We start from the raw sequence: 10,851 nt of genomic DNA on the forward strand, positions 1-10,851 counted from the left end.
GTTCGTATAAAACCCTTAGCCACTTTCTGAATTTCCCCTATCCATCCATTCCTTCAACAAAGAGGAATACTTACCATGTAGCAGGCTATGGGCCCATAATAAGAGCTCGGTGAATATTAGTTATTATTGTTGCTGCTAAGTTCTCACCATGGGTTTAATAAACACCCTGGGCCAAAACGATGCATAAGAAACCCATGCTGCTGTCACAGGGATTTCAAGATTTTGAAATGACTTTTAACTTAATTTTCTCATGCTTCTCCAATTCTCCACAATTCGTCAAAGATCAGCAATTTCACTTGCAAATATCCCAGAAGAGCTGGCTTCCTGGCTGTGTGACCCGTGTAGTCACACAGGGGCTCACACTCAGAAAGTTCCCATGTTTGGTTTAGTGCTCTCCTATTGCTTTCTGGAAGTTCTCAAGAGTTTTTCAACAAGGGCCCTACATTTCCGTTTTTTTCACTTCTTTTTTTTCACTAGATCTTACAAGTTATGGAGCCTGTCCTGCCTGGGATGTAATGTTTCTAGGTCCTATAATCCAGAATTCATTTAGAACAACCAGGTATTCTCCAGCTACTTCTCAGACTTCTGTTGCCTTACTATTTTGGTCTGTACTGCTTTGATTATAAGGAACAGAATTCTCTTGATTAAAGGAAGAATAAATGTAAGGCATTAGTCGTCAGATTTAAGGAGGCCCTTACTCTCAGGAGCTGACCCTGCCCTTGCACAGCCCTGAGAGTGAGTGTCCCCTTAAATTTTGCACCCAAGACCTCACTTGCCTCACCCTCACCTGGCCCTGCTGTGGTCCTTGGTGGAGCACAAGGCCCAAGAAATAAGACACCAAGGAATTAAATATCCGAGAGCAGGGAAATAAAAATTCCCTCTCCTCCATCCTTCAGTCCCCACTAGGACTTCCTATAGGCTGAGTCCAGATGGAAGTCAGAGGTCCTGACCATAGATGTCAGCCCAGAGCCTGGTGGAGAAGCTGAGTGGCTCTAAAGAGGCAAACGGAGACTACCCAGCACAGGTTGGGAACAGGATAGCAGACAATAAAGCTTTTCTAGTGTTATCACCACTATGTATGCTATGTGTTTTAGTTCAGTTTAGAAACACTAAATTGCTTTTAAGCTTTGCTATTTCATTTCTATTAAGTAAAAAAAAAAAAAATGTTTTTAAGGTTTGTCCAGATGAGTCAGGATTCAGCCTCCTGACAAGTCTAATACTCAGTGTAGGGCAGCTCATATGTGGAAGGTGACCTCCTCAGAGACAGCCATTTAACTGGCTCCTGACAGCAACAATTATGACTAATGGATCTATTCAGTGGCCATCATGCCCTGTAACCACACCAGTTAGGAGTTTTACAACCTTTATAGCCTACCCTAATTGCTCTCCTTTTCCTCCCCCTATCCATTTTTTTAATATAGATGTTGCTTTATATCAAAACATAAAAAATAGAAATATGAAAACAATAGTTAGCCATTGCTTCTTAGCACTGGAAGTATTTTCTTGCACAGCATAACAATGCTGGCAGATGATGCAACTTTGCTTGTATCAATACACATTTATAGAATGTTTCCTCTTGATTGACATTTCCATCTGAATAGGTTAAGAGGATGTCCTTCATCTTGCTTCTCTTTTTGTATCATTTGTTAAAATGAAGTCATTAAAGATCAGATAATTCTTGGGTTATTTTCCCCTTTATGATGAAATGTTGTAAGTATTCAGTAACGAACTCTCAAAGAAAGGAAAACAAAGAGAACTTTGTTATTACCATTTAATACCTCATTCTAAAAAATACTAAAAAGAGATGAAGATAAAAATGGATTTCTTGGGACTTCCCTGGTGGCGCAGTGGTTAAGAATCTGCCTGCCAATGCAGGGGACATGGGTTCAAGCCCTGGGCCAGGAAGATCCCACATGCTGCTGAGCAACTAAGCCCGTGTGCCACAACTATTGAGCCTGTGCTCTAGAGCCCGTGAGCCAAACTACTGAGCCTGCGTGCCACAACTGAAGCCCACGTGCCTAGAGCCCGTGCTCCGCAACAAGAGAAGCCACCACGGTGAGAAGCCCACACACCGCAATGAAGAGTCGCCCCCACTCGCCACAACTAGAGAAAGCCCACACACAGCAACAAAGACCCAACACAGCCATAAATAGATTTATTTTTAAAAAATGGATTTCTTCACTACCATATTAAATAAGAAAATACATTTATTTACAGGAAGCTATGCAATTAAATATTTCCCTTAGAAATTATTAGAGAGACTTGGCTCTCCCAGGAAGAGTAACAGGTGAAAAAGGTGAATGCCCTCATCCCTGTCTAAACGCACTGAAACCTTTTCTAGTGGCATCTATAAACAACTGAAAAAAAATGAACAATTTGGCTCCACTGCTGTTAGCTACATCAGAATGATCTCTTTGATAAATACAGTGAAGGAAATATCCCTTCTCTATTAGGAAGATGCGTAGTCTGGTTTTTATTTTGGTTTGATGTTTTGTTTCTGTTTTGGAGGGGTTTTTGATTTCTTTATTCTTTGGAAGTCCAAGGTTTCCCACACACAATCTTGCCACAGATGAACCCTGAAGCATCCCTATCACAAGAGTGACCATGTGCAAAAGGTATTCAGCTATCAGTTGTAAAGCACCTAAAAGATAATTGGAATTTCTATAGTGGTTTCCGTGGTGATTCCTCCTTTTTGTCTTCTCAGGGATGTTCCTAGACCCCAGGCTAACATCACAGAATTAGAATGAAAGACTCCATTGTCAGGGATGTGGCCAAAAGCGTGGGATTAATTTTGGATAGGGTTAAAACACAAGAGATGAGACATTTATTGGATAGTTTTTCTTTTACAGTTTAAATTCTCAATTATAAAATTATATAGCATACCTTTTGTCCATTCCTTCTGGGTTAATAAATCTGTAGACTTTCCTTTAACTTTAAGAGCCTGTCAATGAAAATTGTATCAGATAATTTCAGTCTCGAATGAGTGAATGATTTTTAGCTTTTCCTAAAGTGTATAGACTAAGATTACTTACCAGAATATTTTGAGTGGTATGGAAGATTTAATTTTTAATTAATTAAGATGACAGTATGAGACATAACACAACACACATATTTCACACAATCATGTTTTCAGTGACTATATAGGATGGACAAAGGAAGAAAAACTAGTTAGTGGTAGATTCTTAAGTTGATTCACATGTCATTACTAGTAGCTTCAGAGAACAATGCAGGAAGCAACTACCAAATTTTCCTAAATATAAAGGGACCTCGAAATTAAATCAATCCCTTATTTTCCTAATGAGAAGATACAAAAATAGTGAGGTGTTAGGTTTTTTTGCCCTACTAGAATATATAATATTTTAGAAACTTTGAAGACATAGTAAAAATCATTTAATAATTTATTTACACATACATGTATACATATTTATAATAACATGTTATCTAATATTATTTTAGGATGTTTTCCTACTCATATATATTCATTAAACAATTTGATTCAAATTCTTCACAGGCATCTCCATCATCAGTATTTTTGTCACCAAGAGAGCCACATTTAAAATCATCATAATTTTCTAGCACACCATTTTCACTTCCATCTAAGTTGCTTAAGACTAAGTATTGAATCTGTATGTGAGCTATAATTGGACATTTTATTCTAAGTCATAAATATCTATGTAAGGAAGGTTAAGGCAGTTACTTTTATTCATACCATATGTAATATTCATGATATTCACCAAATAACTACTTAATAGAATGCTTAATAGTACGGGTAACTAATTTAAACAATCGGAGAATATTACAGGATTTTTAACAACAAGAACAAAAACCAGCAGTTTTCTGATCTATACTCTTCATCCCTGATTCCAAATTTCTAGTGGCCACTGCTTTCAAGTCTGTTAGGGGGTTTTTTTGTTTTTCTTTTTTCTCTTAGTATTTACCTTCCTATTTCTAAGTGGGTTATTCTAGAATATCTTGATTTTTCCAAAAAAGTTTTAGATAATATCTACTGACTTCCTACTTTCAAAGATGAGGGTTTAATCTCTCTTATATAGGTCTCCCTCTGCCAGCTTCTCTCTCTCTCTGTCCCTCTCTTTCTCCATCTTTATAATGTAGCATCACAATTTGGAGTTAAATCAATATTCAGTGTTTACTTTATTATGCTTATATTACGATTCACAAATGAGCCACCTTGTTTGCTATAATAACATTTTCATTATTGTACGGTATTTTTGTTTTTCTTTCCTGGCATTAATCATTGCCTCATTTGTTTTCATTTGCTTTGTCTTCTATGTACCTGTTACTAATTCACCCTCAAACTTTCAAGGAAAACTGTAAATCTTTGTTCAATATGTCTAAACACTTTAGTTAATCTGTTGCAATATATGTTTCATTTCCTATGGGGAAAAATCCCTCCTGAATCTCTTTGTCTTTTTGTGTCATCTTGGGACCTCCTGTCATCATCATCATCATCCTCACCATCATCAAAACACTCTTCACTTCTTTCCTCTGGTAGATCTCCTTTTCTCCTGCCCCCCACATCTTCTTTCTCAGTGTACATTCTCACTAGCTTTCTAAGAAAGGAAAGGAGATAAAGGTTTTGAAATCTTGCATTTTGAAATGTCACATTTTCCCCGATGTTGATTGATAATTTAGCTAGGTATAGAATTCTAGGTGGAAATAATTTTACCTACAGTTTTAAATGCATTGCTCCATTATCTTCCAGGGTGCTATTGCAAAATCTGAAGTTATTGTGATACCCAGTTATTTTCATGTAACTTGTGTTTTGTCTTTGAAAGTTTTAGGATTTTTCTCTTTATCCCTGATATTCTAATATTTTATTTGGATGTATCTTAGTGTTAGTCTTTTCTCACACTTCATTGGGCATAGCATGAAAAAGGCACAGTGTGTCCTTTCAATCAGGAAATGCAAATCCATCAGCTCTGGAAATTTGTCTTGAATTATTTCTTTGATAATTCTTTCCCACCATTTTCTCTGTTTTCTTTTTCTGTTAGTCAGATGTCGGACCTTCTAGCTAGTTTCGTTCATTTAAAATGTATTTTACAGTGTGTTCTTCTGGGGTGATGAAAAAGTTTGGAAACTAGAGGGAAAGGATTGTACAACATCATGAGTTCACTAAAACCACTGAATCGTACACTTGAAACTTGTAAGTGTATGTTATGTGAATTTCCCTTTAATTAAATATTTTTTTCTCTCCTATTTTCCATCCCTTTGTTCAACCTCTTTATTTGTTCAGCCTTCCTGGCAACATACAGACATTGAAATTTCTGCTTTTGTATTTTCACTTTTTAAGAGTCTATTTATTCTCTAAATATTTTTATAATACCCTGTTAGTGCTTTATGAATGCAATACTTTATCTCTCTGAAAGGTTTCTTTTTCCATAATTGTTTTTGTTTTATCATTCTCCCTGAATTGTCTCTGCTTTCTCAGAGTTATTTTTGTTTGTTTTTATTTGTTTCTTCCAATGTACCACTGCCTCCTAAATAATGTTGGAGTTTTCTATCTTTGGAATGGTTTACTTCCTTTTTTCTTTTTGGCTTTCCCACTTAAGTGTCAGCTTTCTCAGTTCTGTTAAGTCAAATACTATTCACCAATTTTCCAGTTTTCAAAATGTTATTGATATTTACAATCTGTTGTCATCGCCTCTCCTGTCTTTGTCCTTGTGTGGTCTTATACCATTTAACCACTGACTGCCATTTTCATTACTGTTTTCTGGAAGCAGCAGAGAGAAATTCATGTCTTTGCTCCAGCAAATTTAATTGGAAACCTGTATTTCTTTTTAAGGGGATCTCACCAAAAAGTCTGTTTTAAATGACAAAAAATGCTTTCAGGTTGAAGTCATTCTCTCCCAAACCAGGAAAAATGACTATGGTAAATCTGGTTATGTTTTTGGTCTGCTTTCTTTCTTTCCTTCTTTTTTTTTAAGCTTATTCCATTACTTGACTTATTTAGGCATCCAAAACTGACATTTTTTGAGGTCACTTCAAGCCAATGGTTCTTCAAAGAACATAACTTTGTAATTCAAATAACATGATTGAGAAATTATTTATGTAATATGAGAACCTTTATAAAAATTTAAATATAGGGAAATTCTTTATAACCAAGTGAGAATTTGGGTGAAAGTATTTCATCTTATTGGGAAATATATTCTATTTTTAAATATTATTTTTCAATTATATTCTAGATAATGAGAGACTAAAACCTGGGAAAAGCAAACATATAAAGAGATTTCTTTCCTTCAAGAACAACGTTGTATTCCTTTCTCCTGGTTAGGCTTCTGTTTTCACAATTTTTGCCAACATACTTACTCATTTTCTTCCTTTCACTTGCATATTTATAGAATAAATTAATTGTATATACGTAGCATAAACACATACACGCTTAATCTTCTCCTGACATAACACAGACTACAATTATGAGGAAGTGACTGGACTGTACAACCACCCTTAATTCTCTAATTAGATAAAGAGATGACTTAGACTTGATTCTGTATAGAAAAAGATACAGAATTGGGCTTTACTGACTTGAGCCAATGTAAGTCAATCCAATATTAATCATAACCTCACAGATAAAAATGTGGAAGTTAGGAGGTGCTTATATTTTTCGCTATCATACTCTATCATCATTATCATAGTCTTCTATAAGACTGGGAGGTAAACTATGCAATTATCCCAGGCCCTTGGACCTCTTGGGAATCATTCTTAGTCTTAATAAAACTTCAAGCAAAGTTTTCTTTAACAGTACTTTAAGCCAGTAACTTTAGGTCTATTAAACATTTCACAATCAAAATACTTACCTAATCTAGCAGAATACTTATACCGAGGTACTTTTGGGGCTTTATCACTTTTCCTTTTTAATTCAGTCAACTAACTGTCACCAGTTTATTCTTCATAAAGCAGAATGCCAATTTTATCATTTCTCTGCTTTAAAAACTAGTTTTTATTATGCATAATATTTAAAATCTTCTTACCTTGGTATTTTTAAAAATAGCTTTATTGGGGACTTCCCTGGTGGTGCAGTGGTTAAGAATCCGCCTGCCAATGCAGGGTACATGGGTTCGATCCCTGGTCCGGGAAGATCCCACATGCCGCGGAGCAAGTAAGCCTGTGCGCCACAACTACTGAGCCTGCGCTCTAGAGCCTGTGAGCCACAGCTACTGAGCCCGCATGCTGCAACCACTGAAGCCTGTGCTCTACAACAAGAGAAGCCTCTGCAATGAGAAGCCCGTGCACTGCAACAAAGAGTAGCCCCGCTCTTCACAACTAGAGAAAGCCCATGCACAGCAACGAAGACCCAACACAGCCAAAAATAAATTAAAAAAAAAAAAGCTTTATTGAGGTAGATTTGACATACAACAAACTGTGTATATTTAAAGTATACAATTTAATAAGCTTTGGCATATGTATATACTCTTGAATCCATCACCAGAATTAAGGTGTCACCCTGGCATTTGAAGTTTTGTACAAGACAATCTCTTATTTATGGGATTTGTCTCTTCTGCTTGCTTATTGCTCTTATTATTCTTGAATATATTATAAACTCTTCAGAAAGACAGAGGAAGTCTTACCTGTCTTTGGAACACTCAAATGTTTAATACATAACATGCACTCAAAAAGAATAGCTGTTTTTATTAATGGAGGCCTGATCTTCTGTATCTTGAAAGAGAATTAGTTCTAATTGAAATATATTCCCCTTAACCTCCTTTAATAAATGATATATCTCTATGGTCATATTAGATGTCAAATCACTCTGTCAATATCATACAACAAATAGATATGAATTTAATATTATAAATTCTTTTAAAGTCGAAAAAACTTTTACAAAAAAATATGCAGTATTTAAATTACAATTTCTGCAGAATCTTGAAGGGAAAAACAAGGTTTAATATCTTATTTCATTATTAATTAATAATAATAGAAACAGCAATAATAATATTTTTGCTTCACTGTTTCAAAAGTACTTTGAAATTTACTGTCTCACCTGATCTCATTAAGACAAAATAACAACACAAAATAGGTAACTAGGAAATTTTTAATTTTGTTTATTATTTATTTTTTTAAATATTTATTTATTTATTAGTTTTGGCTGCATTGGGTCTTAGTTGCAGCACGCGGGATCTTTCATTGCAGTGCGTGGGATCTTTCATTGCAGTGCGCAGACTTCTCTCTAGTGGTGGTGCACATGGGCTCCAGAGCGCACGGACTCCAGAACGCACGGGCTCAGTAGTTGCGGTGCGTGGACTCTCTAGTTGTGGCACGTGGGCTCCAGAGCACATGGGCTCTATAGTTGTGGTGCATGGGTTTAGTTGCCCCTCGGCATGTGGGATCTTATTTCCCCAATCAGGGATTGAACCTGCATCCCCTGAATTGGAAGGCAGACTCTTAACCAGTGGACCACCAGGGAAGTCCCCAGGCTAGAAAATTTTTTTTAAAAAAACATCATCCATTACTGATTTACTTTATGACATTAATGAAAATTAGAAAGATATATAATCCCTATATGTTTATTTTCTAGTATGAAAGTTAGGGGAAAATTCCATACAAAGTATATTTTGCAAGGATATTTGAGATAATATTTAGCATAAAATGTGTTTTAGGAAAATGGAAAATACAGAAACTTGAAAGGGAAAGTTTTTCAGAAAATGCTGATACCTAAAGCAGCCTCAAGTTTGAGATTACATATTGGTCTTCTCAAACCACAATTTTAAAAGCGTTCTGATAACATTATTCAAGCACCAACTAAATTGTGAGTCCTTTGGAAACAGAAACTTTCTTAGAATAGTTTCTGATACATGGCATTTAATAAATGTTTATTAAATGATTAAGGGCAGATGATGGATGAGATATTTCAAACCTAGGGGTCAATTTAGTGTGTGTGTGGTGTGTCTGTGTGTCTCTGTATGTGTATGTGCCCATGCCCACATATGCATGTGATAGGTAAGGTAGACTGTTGGTAGAATATTTCATTAAGTAAAAGAATTCCTTTTAATTTACTTTCATGTGTAATCTGCCATTGTTCCTTCCTTGATTTTGTCAGAATTTAAAAAGAAAAAGCACATAAAAAACCAAACAAGAAACACCCCATTTCTGTTACATAGTTATTCTGTTTGCTAAGAACAGATACATGATAAGTGCTGCTATTAGCATTGTTAATTTTAAAAGGTTATTGGGAGACATAGAGGGAGGGGATATGAGGATATATGTAAACATACAGCCAATTCACTTTGTTATACAGCAGAAACTAACACAACACTGTAAAGCAATTATATTCCAATAAAGATGTTAAAAAAAAAATGACTGACAAAAAAATAAAGAGACAAGAAAAGCGGGTAATACAAAAATATATAGGGTTGTTCTATCTACTTACAATCTAATTACAATAGGTGGTTATTATAGACTGACTGACTGTGTCCCTCCTAGGTCCATGTGTTGAGGTCCTGGCCTTCAGTATGATGGTATTAGGACGTGTGGCCTTTGGGGGTGATTAGGTCATGGGGATGGAGCCCTCATCAGCGGGATTAGTGTCCTTACAAGAAGAGACACTAGAAAGCTTTCTTCCTCTGTATCTTCTGACCTACACAGCAAAAACATGGCCATCTGTAAACCAGGCAGAGGATTCTCGGTGGAACCCAGCTGTGCTGGTGCCCTGGTTTTGGACTTCTAGCCTCCAGAACTGTGAGAGGTCAATGTATGTTGTTTAAGCCACCTAGTCCACATTTTTGTGTTGTAGCAGCCTGAGCAGACTAACAACCAAGATACTAGTTATCTGATGCTATTCACATAGTTTCATAGGGAAAACTTATTTTCTTTGAAGTCATTGAATTGATTTAAATAAAGGTTTATCCTTTAGTTTTCTACATTAAAAAAAACGTTTATGTTGACAGCATGGTGACTAGAGGTACTAATACTGTATTGCATATTTGAAAGTTGTTAAGAAAGTAGACCTTAAAAGTCCTCATTACAAGAAAAAAATTTGTAACTGTATGAAGACATAGGTTAACTGGCTTACTGTGGTGATCCTTATACTATCCAAAACTAACGTACAGTTGACTCTTGAACAATGCAGAGGTTAGGAGCACCAACCCTCTGCTCAGTTGAAAAATCCGTGTATAACTTTACAGTCAACCCTCTGTATCCACAGTTTCACATCCTTCAATTCAACCAACCATGGACTGTGTAGTACTCTAGCACAAATTTGTTGGAAAAAATCCTCATATAAGTAGATCCATGCAGTCTAAACCTGTGTTGTTCAAGGGTCAACTGTAAAGTAAAACTAGAAAAAAGAAATGCTATCAAGTATAATGTCCATTGAAAATCAGATCTTTAGAGTGTTTCCAAGTACCTGTGCTTCTGTCATTAAGATCTCCAGGAGCTGACTCTGAGAAGAAGTTCAGGTGGCAAGATATTTATAAGGGATAAACATCTGGCAAAGGTCCGGGGAGGAAGCCAAATTGAGCAGAAGGAAAAGTTGAACACTAATGCTGGCCTGACAAGCCCCCAGTCCACCTGGCCAGGAGCTCAGGAGCTAAAACTACCCTTCAGAATGTTCTTTATAGGGCTTTGGTTGCCTCTCACCCCCTTCTCCTCTGCATTATAGTTATTGGATAGCTTTGCTTCCCTACTTCTCAGAGAAGACCAAGAACATCAAGCCTAACTCTGTCAACTTCCAGTTGCCATCATCTGGCTCCCCAGTTGCACTTTTAATACCACTTGTCTAAGACATGCCAACACTCCCAAACTCATTCCACGAGGTCACCATCACCCTGATACCAAAACCAGACAAAGATGTCACAAAAAAAGAAAACTATAGGCCAATATCACTGATGAACATAG

This window comes from Tursiops truncatus, chromosome 6 (assembly GCF_011762595.2).
Source record: "Tursiops truncatus isolate mTurTru1 chromosome 6, mTurTru1.mat.Y, whole genome shotgun sequence".
In the NCBI taxonomy this organism is placed as follows: Eukaryota; Metazoa; Chordata; class Mammalia; order Artiodactyla; family Delphinidae; genus Tursiops; species Tursiops truncatus.